The following is a 12,535-nucleotide window of genomic DNA, read 5'->3' on the forward strand; positions in this document are numbered from 1 at the left end:
AATACAAATTTTAGCTCTTTACGGTTATCTTTATTTTTGTTTTTAGTGATTTGTGAGCTAGAGTGTGGCCAATTTTTGTAAATGACCCATGAATATTTAAAAAGTCATATTCTTTATGTGGAAGACAAGGTTCTACGTAGATTCTTTACACTAAACTTAAAAACAAAATCAGACTCATCAACAGTCACAAGAGAGAACTTCAGACATGAATTTTCTCCCATAAAATGTAGTAACAGGTGATTGAAAAATGTAAGTCACCCCCCCACATCTGTACAGAAAGAGCGATTACAAGCTATCGTGAGTAGAAAAGCAGGCCAGTGTACAAGTCAGGGCTGGGCCACCTGCTAAGTTCCCTTACAAGCTCTGTTTACCTGGGTCAGACCCTCAGAACTTCAGACTTTAGGAAAATCTTACGTAGCTCTGTTCCAAAGACCTTTGGAGCACTCGTGTAATTAGACGTGCAAGTGCTGAATGCATGAATACCAAGTGACCTGTGTCCTGCAAATCCAGTCACCAGTGTCACTGGCCAAGGTGCCCATCAGCTACGATGCAGGCACAGTCTGAGCGGCCCAAGGACAGAGAGCCCTGGTGTGAATGCACACGTATGGATCGTAGACGTGAAGTCAGTGTCTGGTGTGTGGAGTGCAAGGCACTTGTGTGCTATGGCTGTATGAAGCCTGTGAAGACAAGAAAGATACGTTAACAGAAACCACAGGGAAAGCAGAAAGGTGAACAGACATTTCTACATTTTTCTCTTGGCTTCTGTTTTTGAAACTTTCTGTAAGGCTAATTCTAATAAGGGACATCAACACAGATTAAACCTTTAATTAATGATATTAATGATCGTTAACTTATAATGCTCAATATTTTATATATCTTTAATCATTTTGTATGTTTGATTCACTAGTGACTGAAAGAGATGTGATAAGATTTCTCATCATGATTGTGTTTGTCAATTTCTGCTTAGAACTTCTTTTCTTCATCACTATAACTTACCTGTCATGGATCCCATTTCTTGATCTTGGTTGTCCAAGGTGACAGTTCTCTTTAAGTTAATTTACTCTAAATTATTATTGGTTGGTAGTAAATTAATATGTTGTTTGAATCCATAGTCTATATCTAGAAAGCCCCTCTACTTACAAATAGGTTCAGTTCTGAAAGATTCTACTCATAAGTCAAAGAGACCACTAATGCCTTTTGTGGCCACATTTAATGGGCTTTTTGATCTAGTGTGTTTCTTTGCTCATATTTATAGCAGCTTGCATCAATGAGAGTCCCAATGTTGAGAGTGCATAATTAGAGGTTCTTCTGTATTAACTTAAGTCATATATCTGCTCCACAATGAGGAAGAGATGAAATCATGTTGGGAGTCATAGCAGACACAAATAATTCAGATCGCTCTTCAAGAAAGAACTCCTTGCTCAACTGCAAGATGTGTGGTTAGCTGACAGCCTCTAGCTGTTCCTCCTCTGGTGGACCCTAGCTTTTGGGCCAAGGTCACGGGCTTTCCAGGAAAGCCCCAGCTCATGACTGAGCAGCACAGTGGTACAGGGCTTAACCTTTTCTACCCAATGAAAGACTCCTCCAAAGGGCAATCTGCACTCTGCACAGTCCTGTTGGGTTGCCAGATCTATTGACCCTCCCTGCCCAATTCAACTTCCCCCCTTTTCCTTTTACAAACGTTACTTTTCAATAAACCTTATGCACTCCTAATTCATTCTTAGCATCAACTTCCCAGAGGCCCCAACTGACCCCAGCGTTAACCAAAAATGTTCATTCCAATCTAGTTCTCTTATTTTCTCTCCGTGCTGCTTTTATAATCCTTCTGGAAAGATTAAAGATTTTATTTCAATGGTGGAATCAGTTTTTATTTCAACCAGTGAAGTGATGTGTACAACAGGTTCATCAATAGGCTCAGGAAACCATTAGTTCATAATACTCTTAAAACTCTTGCTCGGTCTTAAAGTATTTTGCCTGAGCAAACTCAATAACATTGAGGCACAAATGTTAGATTACAGATGCCATTGATCTCCTACAAGGTGCTGCAAGGAACCGAGGTATTGGTCTCATCCGGGGATGCCAATCTGCATCCATGTGAGGAGAGACCATGCAGGGAAATGCCGTGTTTTAGGCAGTTTCAAGTCTCAATGGGAAGTGTTTGTTTTGAGAGTTTGGTCTTCATCTATACCTTTACTGTTCTTAAAAAATGGGGGGAGGTTGGGACGCCTGGGTGGCGTAGTTGTTAGGCGGCTGTCTTTGGCTCAGGGAGTGATCCCGGCGTTCCGGGATCAAGTCCCACATCGGGCTCCTCCGCTGGGAGCCTGCTTCTTCCTCTCCCACTCCCCCTGCTGTGTTCCCTCTCTCACTGGCTGTCTCTCTGTCACATAAATAAATAAAAAATCTTTAAAAAAAATGGGGGGAGGGTTAGAATATGAGAGGGAATTTAGTAAACCATGCTCGGGCGGGGAGGGAGTCAGACAGCAAAGTGAAGTGAATTCCAAGCAAGAGATACCTGCATTGCTAAGAAGACTAGAGGAAGAAACGAGGTTCGTAATAGCAAAGTCTGTCCTTTAATTACTTGAATCATCCAGAGGAGTGGTGTCATGTGGTAGATAAGAATGTTCTCACCATCCATTTCATATGAACTTCCAGACTTTGAAATTCTAGACTCACCCCAGTAGTAGTGTCCTAACATAGTTGTGGATTTATCATGAATGTACAGGGTGGGCACATAAAATGGGATGGGGTTGAGTGATGGTATAGAGCCTAGTGCCAAAATCCTGGTGGACCACATTCAATGTGCTTTATAAGGCTGCATGGGGTTCTGAAAAGTGGGTCAAATGTTTGTTCATGACAACCGCTGCTTTGCTTTACAGCTCAGTGAGATTGACCAGATCTGTACATCTTTAAGCTCTTTTATTTTAGTCTCTCTGTTAAGCTAATAACATCTGTACTGTGATTCCTTCCTCACTGGGGCAGAGGGGGTGGGGAAGGGGTAATTGTAAATTGGTATTTGTAACAGAAAGTGAAGAATTCCATAGGCAAAACTTCACTTACCTCAAGGAAGTGGGGAAGTAAGTCCCTAGGAAGGTGATCATACACTTTAAGCGATTTGAAAGTAGTCTCATTCCCCTCTGTCTCCATATGTCCTAAGGGTAATTCCAGGTGTCCAGGTAGAGAAGTGCCTGGGAGGGGTGAATGGGTCATCTGCTGTCATTAATCACTTGCAGACTGGTTCCTAGGGCTCCCTCTGTCCTGCGCTGGTGTGATCTACGGTATCTCCTGGCAACAAGGTGTGTGAAAGCTCAGGTCCTCGTTGGGCATTTTTCTTCTCTAAATGTCAGCCTCAGAGAGTTATCCTGGGGGAGACCAAAAAAAAAAAAAAAATCTCCTTCAGCTGCTTTAAAACAAACCATGCTTTACACGTGCATTTTTAAAAGAGGATTACAATGCTTACTTTTTTTTTTTTTTTACTTTGGGCAACACACTCAATGTGTTAGATAGTATATAAAATGGAGATTGTGTATAAGTGGAATTGAGTTATACTTGTCTCCCCTACCTCAAAGGATTGTTTTACAAGTCCTCAAGTGGTATGTCATTGCTACTTATTTATCATACCTCATACATCAGCATTTGTCAAAATGTGTTCCATGGAACCCTGGTCCTTTGAAATGTTCACGAAGAAACAGATTGGGTTCAGTTGGTCTTAGGAAGTGCTCCCCACCATACCTCAGTCTCCGAGATTCACCATACACGTTAAGGGATGTGAAGAGACATACGGTCAAGAAACCGGTTCAACTTTTTGTTTAAATGGATATTTCCTAAACTCTTTTGGTGATGGAATCCTTTTCATATGTGTGTAACATTTGCTAACATCCCATAGCAATGTACTGAGGACATACAGTCAAATGATTAAGAGCCTATGCACTTAATGCTTGGGTTTGAATCCCAGCAATGATATTTACTGACTTTGTGACCTTGGGCAAGGTTATTATGCTCCTTGTACCTCATGTCTCTCGTCTGAGAAATGGGAATAGTGATAATGCTGCATTAGGCTGCTGTAAGGTTTAAATGAATTAATATTTAAAGTGCGGAGTAGAATCTGTGACCTGCAGTAAGCATTTCATGATGTTTCCTGTTATCATTGTGACTTTTCTGTCTTTATCTTTACCAAACAGTTTTGGTCTAATAATAACAATAAATATGAAGTGAATATAATCTTATGGTTCACAAACTTTCTCATATGTGCATATCTAATCTTCAGATCAATCCTAATAGGTAGGCATTATTGTGGTTATACCCATTTTACTGATTAGGAAAGGAAGGCTAAGAAATGTGAGTATATTTCATGAATGGGCAGTAAAAGGGAGAGCCAGAATCAAATATGGGTCTTTCGATATCAGATCTTGTGCCTTTTCCACTTAATATACTTGGTTTTCCTGTGATTCCAAATTAAAATATGAAAACTTTCTACTTGAAGTAGCTAAGAAGGTTCTCCTTTCAAAAGACATATAGCTTAAACCCCAAAGATTAAAAATAGAAGTTAGAAATTAAAGGCATTACAATGGATGAAATTTAAGCAAAGCAAGCAAGCCAGGGCTTTTTGAGTTATAAAGTCCCTGGACTAGTATTGTAGAAGAGTGAAGAACACATACATGGGATACAAATACATTCTCCAGGTTACAAACTAAAAATCAGTACATATAATCTGACCAAGGATCATTATACTTTTTTTGTCACACAAGAGGAAATTCTAGATGTCAAAATACTAAATTTCTATGATAGCTTAAAAGTTATGAGGAAAATCAAGCTCAGTATTTGAGATCTGTATTTGAGTTGAAGAAAATTGATTGGTCCTTATTTTAGCATAATTTATGATCTCCTTCAACCATACATTATCTGAAATTGAAAAAAATCATGCTTCAGCACTTAACATTTCCTAGAAAATGCAATTGGTGCATTAGCCATGTTGCTCATGGTGCTATCATTCTTGACTCATCTTTGAGTCTCTGAGTAACATTGAAATAATTAGGTGTTCTTTGAAGAACTTTTTAAGGGATCATGTCAAGGCCCTATGACAAACTTATCAAAATGTTTTCTTTATAAAATAGTGGAAATAACAGAGGGTAGGGGTAGGACGATAATTCCACTGATTTGCCATTGATTACTTTTATAAACAAAGACAATCTCATCATAAGTTCAATTTCTGGTCAAGAGTTAATGAAACCAAGTAAAACACCTGTGTGGAGGAGTGGGTAGGAAGAGAGGAAAACATTTCATTTCCCCAAAACACAACGGTCCAGCGATATGACCAGCTTGATCCAACTCGACAAATGAAAAGTCATAGAAACCTTTCCTTTAGGTCACTATGACTAGATTTTAATACTCCATATTTCCCCCAAAAGTTTATCTTGCCTTATGGACTACTTTTGCTCCTTTTAATTATAAAATGGCATCTATTTCTCATTTTGCCTTGCCCGCCAGGGAGCTCAGAGCTAAACTTAGTGGTAAATCATAGTCATGATTTCATGTATCTGAAAGTTGATGCGGTCTCACCTTCTTTGTAGCTATGACTGCTAATATTAATTTCTCTCTATATAAATTTGGGCATTCATGTGCTGATACTTAACATCCTTTTTGCATGTCTCTTAGAAATGAGAGTGAAATGAAGATTGGAAGAAAGGAAGACATTTAAGAGAAAGATTTTCAGCGATGAGCATTGGAAAATTAAAAATTTTTCTTCATTAGCACTCCATTAACCAGAGTTCCCCCAACCCACACATTTTACTTAATGATATTGTTAGTACAATAATTATACTTAAGGATAAGCACTGTGAGAAAACTGAAAAATATGTTCAGGTGGGGGACAGATGGAGTGATAGAAACGGGAAGGTAGAAAGACTGAACCCAATCAGGGCGCCTGGGTTGTTCAGGCAGATGGGCGTTTGACTCTTGGTTTTGGCTCAGGTCGTGATCTCAGGGTCATGGGATCAGGCTCCACGTCAGGCTCCACACTCAGTGCAGAGTCTGCTTGAGATTCTCTCTTTCCCTCTGCCCCTCTCCCTCCCCCTGCTTGCTCGCTTTCTCTCTAAAAATAAATAAATAAAATCTTTTTAAAAAACCCGAACCCAGTCAATACCTGTGACTTTTATTAAAGGTTTAAAGGAAATGCTTGTCAATATTAAGATAAAACATTCTGCAAAGTAGAGAGAGCCTATTACATCCATCCATCTGAGAGGAGCCAAAAAGACAAAGAAAACTGACAAGTGAACTTTGGGGAAAGGTACCTGCAATGCACAGGTTCACACAAGGGCTACGCTCCTAGTTAAAGTTTTTTGAGACATTTTACCTGACAATAAGATCTTTGCATTTCCAGGTCCTTTAAAAAATGTTTCTATTTTCTCCAGGGCATCAGAAAGGAAATCCTTGGGACGTTTCACATTTCACAGGTGAAAGAGAATCCATTTCTGCTGCCATTTGGAACGGAAGCCAGTCTGGCCCCATTCTTTATCTGGGGACCCTCCAACACCCTCCTGTCCAACAACTCCAGGATTTGATGGCAAGGAGACTGTTAGCAACAGAAAAAGGTGAGAAGAGAAAATGAACAGCTTAGCTGGTGCTTCCCTCTCCCCAGGAAGGGCTGACACCGTCACTCCGGGTACTTCGCGCATCTCCGAATGCCTGCGGTGTTGCGGCACTACTGTTCTGTTTTACCTTGGATCTCAGTTTGCAGACTTGCATCTTTCTGAAGACCAGTAACTATTTATTTATAAGCCTCAAACAGCTATTAAGTGCGTATGTGGAGGCAAGTGGAATTCCTGCTGAATGCGTAAAGTAAATTGATTTGTACCTACAATTTACATTTATTTTCCGGGTATATTTGACACTAATGTTGTGACGGAACTGCCATGATGAAGATTAATTACATAAACATTTTTTGCTGACTTTGTGAGCAGCCGAGTTGATTGTTTTACTTGATTTTCTAAGCTTGGCGCCTGATGGCAAGATGGGAGACATTTCTTGGTTTTGCTCTGCACCTTCATAGATTACGTGTCCCAGACCAGTCTTCCTGAATAAGCATTCGGGGAGGGTTTTTGCTAGCTACAGTGTTCCCGCCTCCTTGATTGTGAAGGAAGACGTAGAACACCACTCAGCTCTTGGACGTTTGCAAACATCTGGATTGAGGCAGAATTCCCCGGAACACGATAAGAATTGTGCTTCCACCGTGGGTATAAATGAGCTACATGCGCAAGAAAGGGCAATTTGTTTACTTTTTCTTGCTCGACCCATATTAGCCTAGACCCCAAGCACCTTGAGCTGGAGATGGTTACGCCCTCAGAGGCTCTGTTTTTCTCCTTTGTCAAATGGGGATAGTTATAGTACCTCCTGGCACTCGTTGGACTACTCGCATTGGCCTCCGTGGGGTACAGGCTAAAGAGGCAGTGTGGGGGCCCAACTCAAGTCACACAAAATCAGAATCATTGAGGAACTGCCTGAGTATATCCAGTTACGGTCTAGAAAGCACATTGCTTGAGATTACAGAGAAATCCTGAGGGGTTTGCACGGATCCAGCAACTAACTAGAAAGGCCTCTAAGGGTGGGCACATCATGGTCACGGCTGTAGGACTCATCGTCCAGGCCCACGTGTGCATTCAAAGAGGGCAGATCCTTTTGCGACGGACTCGGTGTGGGAGCTCTTTGCCGAAGTTCCAAAAATCCACAGCTGTTCCACCGGAAGTCTTGTTCCTGGGAGTGAAGTTGAGTGCCCCCCCATCCCCCGATCTCTCTCGAAACCCCATCACTACTGCGTGCAGGCCAGCGGCTAACACCTCCTAAGCACCCACAGGCCCACTGAAGCCCCGCATCTGGGCTGGCCTGTAACTGCTGTTTTCACTGCTGAAAGCTGACTCAGGCTTAATCAGCTCCTGAAGCAAGAAAGCCCAGATTTGACAAACAAAGCCTTATTATAACCTTTTTGTGCCAGGCCTAGAGAAAAACTCCCCCTTGTTTTTCCAAGTCCTGTAGTTGAGGCAGAAGAAAGTACCGTAGACTATTTTCAGAAATTTTCCTGCCTCGCTCATATCTGAACTCACTTTCCTGATGTGTGGTTGATGCATTTGTTGGAGTCCTGGAAACCGAAGACAGAAATGCTCGCACAGTGTGGGGGAAACCACAGGAATACTCCAGTACCCCGCAGTTCTTATCAGCAGGGAGCAGTTCCCACCCACGGTCCTGAGGAAGCACGGGGAAGATCATTTATGGGGACTTGAAGACAAAGCAGCTGTGTGGAAAGACAAAGAATGGCCCATGGAGGAGCCCGGGGAAGTAAAGGCCCTGACCTGGCTCGCTCTCAGGCCTCCTTGCTCACCCTAGAAGCAAAGACAGGCAGGGGAGCCATCTAACTTCAGGACAGGGAGCAGAGAAGGATGGAGAATGCATGAGGGAGCAAATGCAAGATACCCAGCACACCTTCTTTCCATTATGGTCTTTTTCTTATTACCTGACATTCACTGGGCACTGATCATGGATGTTAACAGATACCAGAACTGTTCGGAGGCATTTTCTATACATTAGCTGGTTTACTCCTCACAGCAGAGCCATGGGATAGACACGATTATTTTAGGGATAAAAAAATCAGAGGCTCAGAGAGGTTCCACAGTCTCTCTTTGGTTTCCAAGCTCATTTCATGAATAGGATGCTAACTTTACCTATGGAGCCAACAAGCCAAATAGGCAAATTTTCGCCTGTGTTTGCAAGGAGGTGATACAACTGACCTTCTAGGTATACGCTCAGAATTTGTTGAGAGATACTTTTGTTCATCAGCGGTCATTAGGGAAGATCAAATTGAGCAGACGGTGATGCTTTGCTTTCTCTCTTTAGCCCTTACTTCTTTTATTTACATGTTTATTTCTTAACCTGTAGACTTTTCTTAGAATATAATATACAGGCAGAAAAGTACTCAAATTTAAGTGCATGGCCTGATAGATTTTCACAAAGTAATTCAGTCTGTATCCAGTACCCAGACCAAGAAACAGAACATTCTCCACCCCAGGAGCCCCTGGCCCCCCTCCTAGTACCTAGACCCCCATCCCCACCACCCTGCTTTCAAATCCTCATACATCGTTCTTGTCTCTGGGTGATGGGACACCACAAGGACATGCAAATCCTTATTTTAGACTTAATGTAGATTTATTAATGATTTATTGCACTAGAGCGGGCAGCTGCAAACGGCCCGTAGACCAAGTACAGCCCACCATCTATTTTTATAGATAAATTTGTATCGGAGCACCGCCGTGCCCATTCGTTTACTTATTATCTCTGGCTACTTTCAAGCTACGGCAGCAAAGTTGAACAAACCCCAAAGAGGCCCTATGGTCCCCAAAACCAAAAATAGTGACTACATGGCCTTTTAAGAAAAACCTTCTTGCCCCTGTGCCAGAGGATAGGAACAGTACGGGAACAAACAAAAACAAAGGACAAAAAACACCTGGCACCTGGTATGTGTCGTGAAAATGCCTACAGACCGGAGGGGGAGACTGACAGTAAACAAGCAGCTATACAGAGAAATAATAAGTGATATATCATGAAAGGTGCTTAGAAAGGAAGCCCAGGGTGCCATGCAGGGAACAGGAGGCCATCCTCTCGTGCCGTCACCTTCTTCAGAAAGCCTCCCTACCTTGGCATAACCCAGGTTTTGTTTTACCTGGACAGGGACAGTATGGATCCTCTGGAACTGTAACGGAATGTGCGGGTCAGCAGCCTGGGGAGGATCGTTTTCAAGCAGCCGGCATCCGAGGGGCGAGGAGAGCTCATGAGGAAGAGCGTGTCTGAGCCACTGCGCAGTCTCCCCACCCCCAACATTACTGCTCGTGTCTGCTTAATAACGGGATGTCACCTGGCCTCTTCACCTTTAACCCAGAGGCCCAGACACACTTCCTCTATATCATTATCCAGTGACCTAGGCCATCAGAAGCCTGTGGCTGTGAATTCTTCATCCCCGTGAACTTGGCTGCCATGTGCGATGCTGCCGAACATGGAGAGAAGCCCTGGGCGGGGGCAGCAGGTGCACGCTTCCAGGGAGTATGGTAGGTTTACATTAAATATTGTTAGGAAAGGTTTTATTTCATTTTTGCCCCGGAGGAGTGTGCAAAGAGTGAACATTTGGATTTGTCTGGGAGGGAGGAAACTTGCGATGGCTTTCCACCTCTGCCAGATCCGGAATTGCGGGAGCGCAGACTTACGGGGGGATCAAGCCCGAGACGTCCGTGAGGGCGCGAGCACCGCCACAGAGCACTGCCGCCTCTAGACCTGCCAGGGGCTAACTCTGGGGTTTCGTGGTATGATTCGTAGGAGAATGCTCTTTTCTTTCTTTCCTTCTTTCCTTTTAAATATTTTATTGAAGAGACGTTTATCCTTCCCAGCAGGCATTTCGGTTCCCCTGAGTTGGGTTTGTAGCTCTGAGAGGGTCATCTTTAGAGCCGGTTTCTGGAACAGACATCTTCAAACCCTGCCTCGTCACAAGCTAGTAGCCCTCCGAGCTTCGCGTGGTTCTCAGCACGTCTGCGGCGGCAAGAGCATGGCCTTGTTCTTCGGAGCTGCTTGCTAAAAAGAAAAACGTGTCTCTCCCTGAGCAAGGAGTCTCAGAAAGTCTGCAGCGACAAGACAGGCAGACATTTACAGCTGCAGAAATTTAATGTAGGGAAATTAGGGATTCTTTAAACCAGGATTGCAAAACAGCAAAATAAATTTCCACACACATAAGTCAAGCCCATGTGGACATCGATAATCAATCCCTGCATTTCTTTCTGCTGAGTCTGGACAAGACCTCAGACTCATTCTTAATGCTATATTTCTAGCAGCTACTATCAGAAAATAAAATACGAGCTTCAAAAGATGTAGCATTTCTGATTTAAGTAATTACTTTTTTTTAAATAAGATTTTATTTATTTATTTGAGAGAGAAAGAGTGAGAGAGAGGGATTATGAGCAGGGGGGAGGGGCAGAGGGAGAAGCTGACTCCCCGCTGAGCAGGGACCCCCCCCAACGTGGGGCTCGATCCCAGGACCCTGAGATCATGACTTGAGCCAAAGGTAGACGCTTAACCGAGAGAGCCACCCAGGCACCCCAAGTAACTACTTTTGAGTAGACAGCATATTGTGAATAAACTGACAATAAATGCATTTTTATTATGTGCCAGAGATTGTTCTAAGGGCTTAACGTGAATTCACTCGTTTACTAGAAAGCGCGTGAGTACAGACTTTGGGTGAGTGTTGGATCACCAGTGCCCAGAAGCATCTCTGGTACACGGTAGGTGCTTAGTAAATCCCTATTATTGAAATGAATTCTGAAAACTCCTATTATTATTCTCATGTGCCAGGTAAGGAGACTGAGGCCCAGACAGCTTAAGTAACTTTCTTAAACTATTAAGAAATAGTTTAATGATGGCTGGAGCCATGATTTAATATTGCTTTAGCATTTTGTTCATACTTTCAACCACATTGCTCTACTTCTGCTCGTAAATAATGTTTGATACCTCTGTTCTTACTGATTAATGTCCAATAAGCTGGTTATTTGGTCTCATTGCTTCTCTTTATTCTTCTTGCCTCTATCTTTTTTGATATTTTAGAGAGCTATTTGTTTCTGAAACAAAAAAAGGGAAGAGCAGGAGTCGACATCCAAATGCCTATGGGGTTTCGACAGAAGACGTAAGTGAGGGAGGCCAGGTGGGGACCACAGGGCGGTGGGGAGTGCACACCCCCTGGGCAGCTGCTCCTTGGCTCTGGCGATGGCAGCTGCGGGGAACCCACGCCCACACTGCCAAGTCTTCCCATTTTCAATAGAAGTAGGAAAACTGAACCCTGCCAATGAAAACGCCAAATGGAAATATCAGTCTGAAAAATCCCATATGTAAAATGTTGACAAGCAAGGCAATTTGGAAAAAAAAAAAGAAAAAGAAAAAGAAAGAAAGAAATGAAACCTTGCAAGTCAAATAAAATTTCTCTGTGGGCTCCCTCTATCCATGGATCTGTAGTTCACAACCTGTGGGAGAAAAAAAAGTAGCAGCAACTTTGGATAACTGATCGGGTAGTTCTGGTCAAAACAAGCAAACAAGCAAACCAACCATGACAGGACATCGATGTAACTGTTAAGATTTTAGAACAGGTGTCTCTGGGAAGTAGAATTGCGATAATGATAGCAGCTCCATACTTCAGCACAGTGCTTCATATTTTTTAATTCACTTCTGCAGATGCATTTGAACCTCCCTGACAGGTGGTTCCCTTGCTCAGTACTAAGCAGTAGGACTCAGGATCAGACCCTGATCTCCAATCTCAAGCTGGTCTTCCTGAAGCAACACAAGGCCGGAGGGGGATGGCTGACCCCCAACGTTCACGGTTCGTACAGGCCTCTGCTTTTACATCTCATATGTAATCAAAGGTAAAGGGGCGCCTGGGTGGCTCCGTTGGGTAAGTGTCTGACTCTTGATTTCAGCTCAGGTCAGGATCTCAGGGTCGTGAGATCGAGCTCCACTTTAGGCT

At 43.0% G+C, this 12,535-nt stretch overlaps 1 long non-coding RNA gene across 4 annotated transcripts in view; it reads left to right on the top strand.

Moving 5' to 3' along the window:
• The window catches only part of LOC148108923 (uncharacterized), a 184,298-nt gene that overhangs the window by 6,587 nt on the left and 165,176 nt on the right, over nucleotides 1-12,535 (top strand). For 3 of the 4 annotated variants that reach the window (XR_015726640.1, XR_015726639.1, XR_015726638.1), the window contains exons 2-4: nucleotides 6,408-6,587; nucleotides 9,712-11,704; nucleotides 12,247-12,391. This is a non-coding gene — a long non-coding RNA (uncharacterized LOC148108923). The remainder of the gene's footprint in view (nucleotides 1-6,407; nucleotides 6,588-9,711; nucleotides 11,705-12,246; nucleotides 12,392-12,535) is intronic. The other variant, XR_015726641.1, reaches the window with a different exon arrangement.

This window comes from Ursus americanus, chromosome 14, assembly GCF_024610735.1.
Source record: "Ursus americanus isolate L20-20 chromosome 14, mUrsAme1.1.p, whole genome shotgun sequence".
Taxonomy (NCBI): Eukaryota; Metazoa; Chordata; class Mammalia; order Carnivora; family Ursidae; genus Ursus; species Ursus americanus.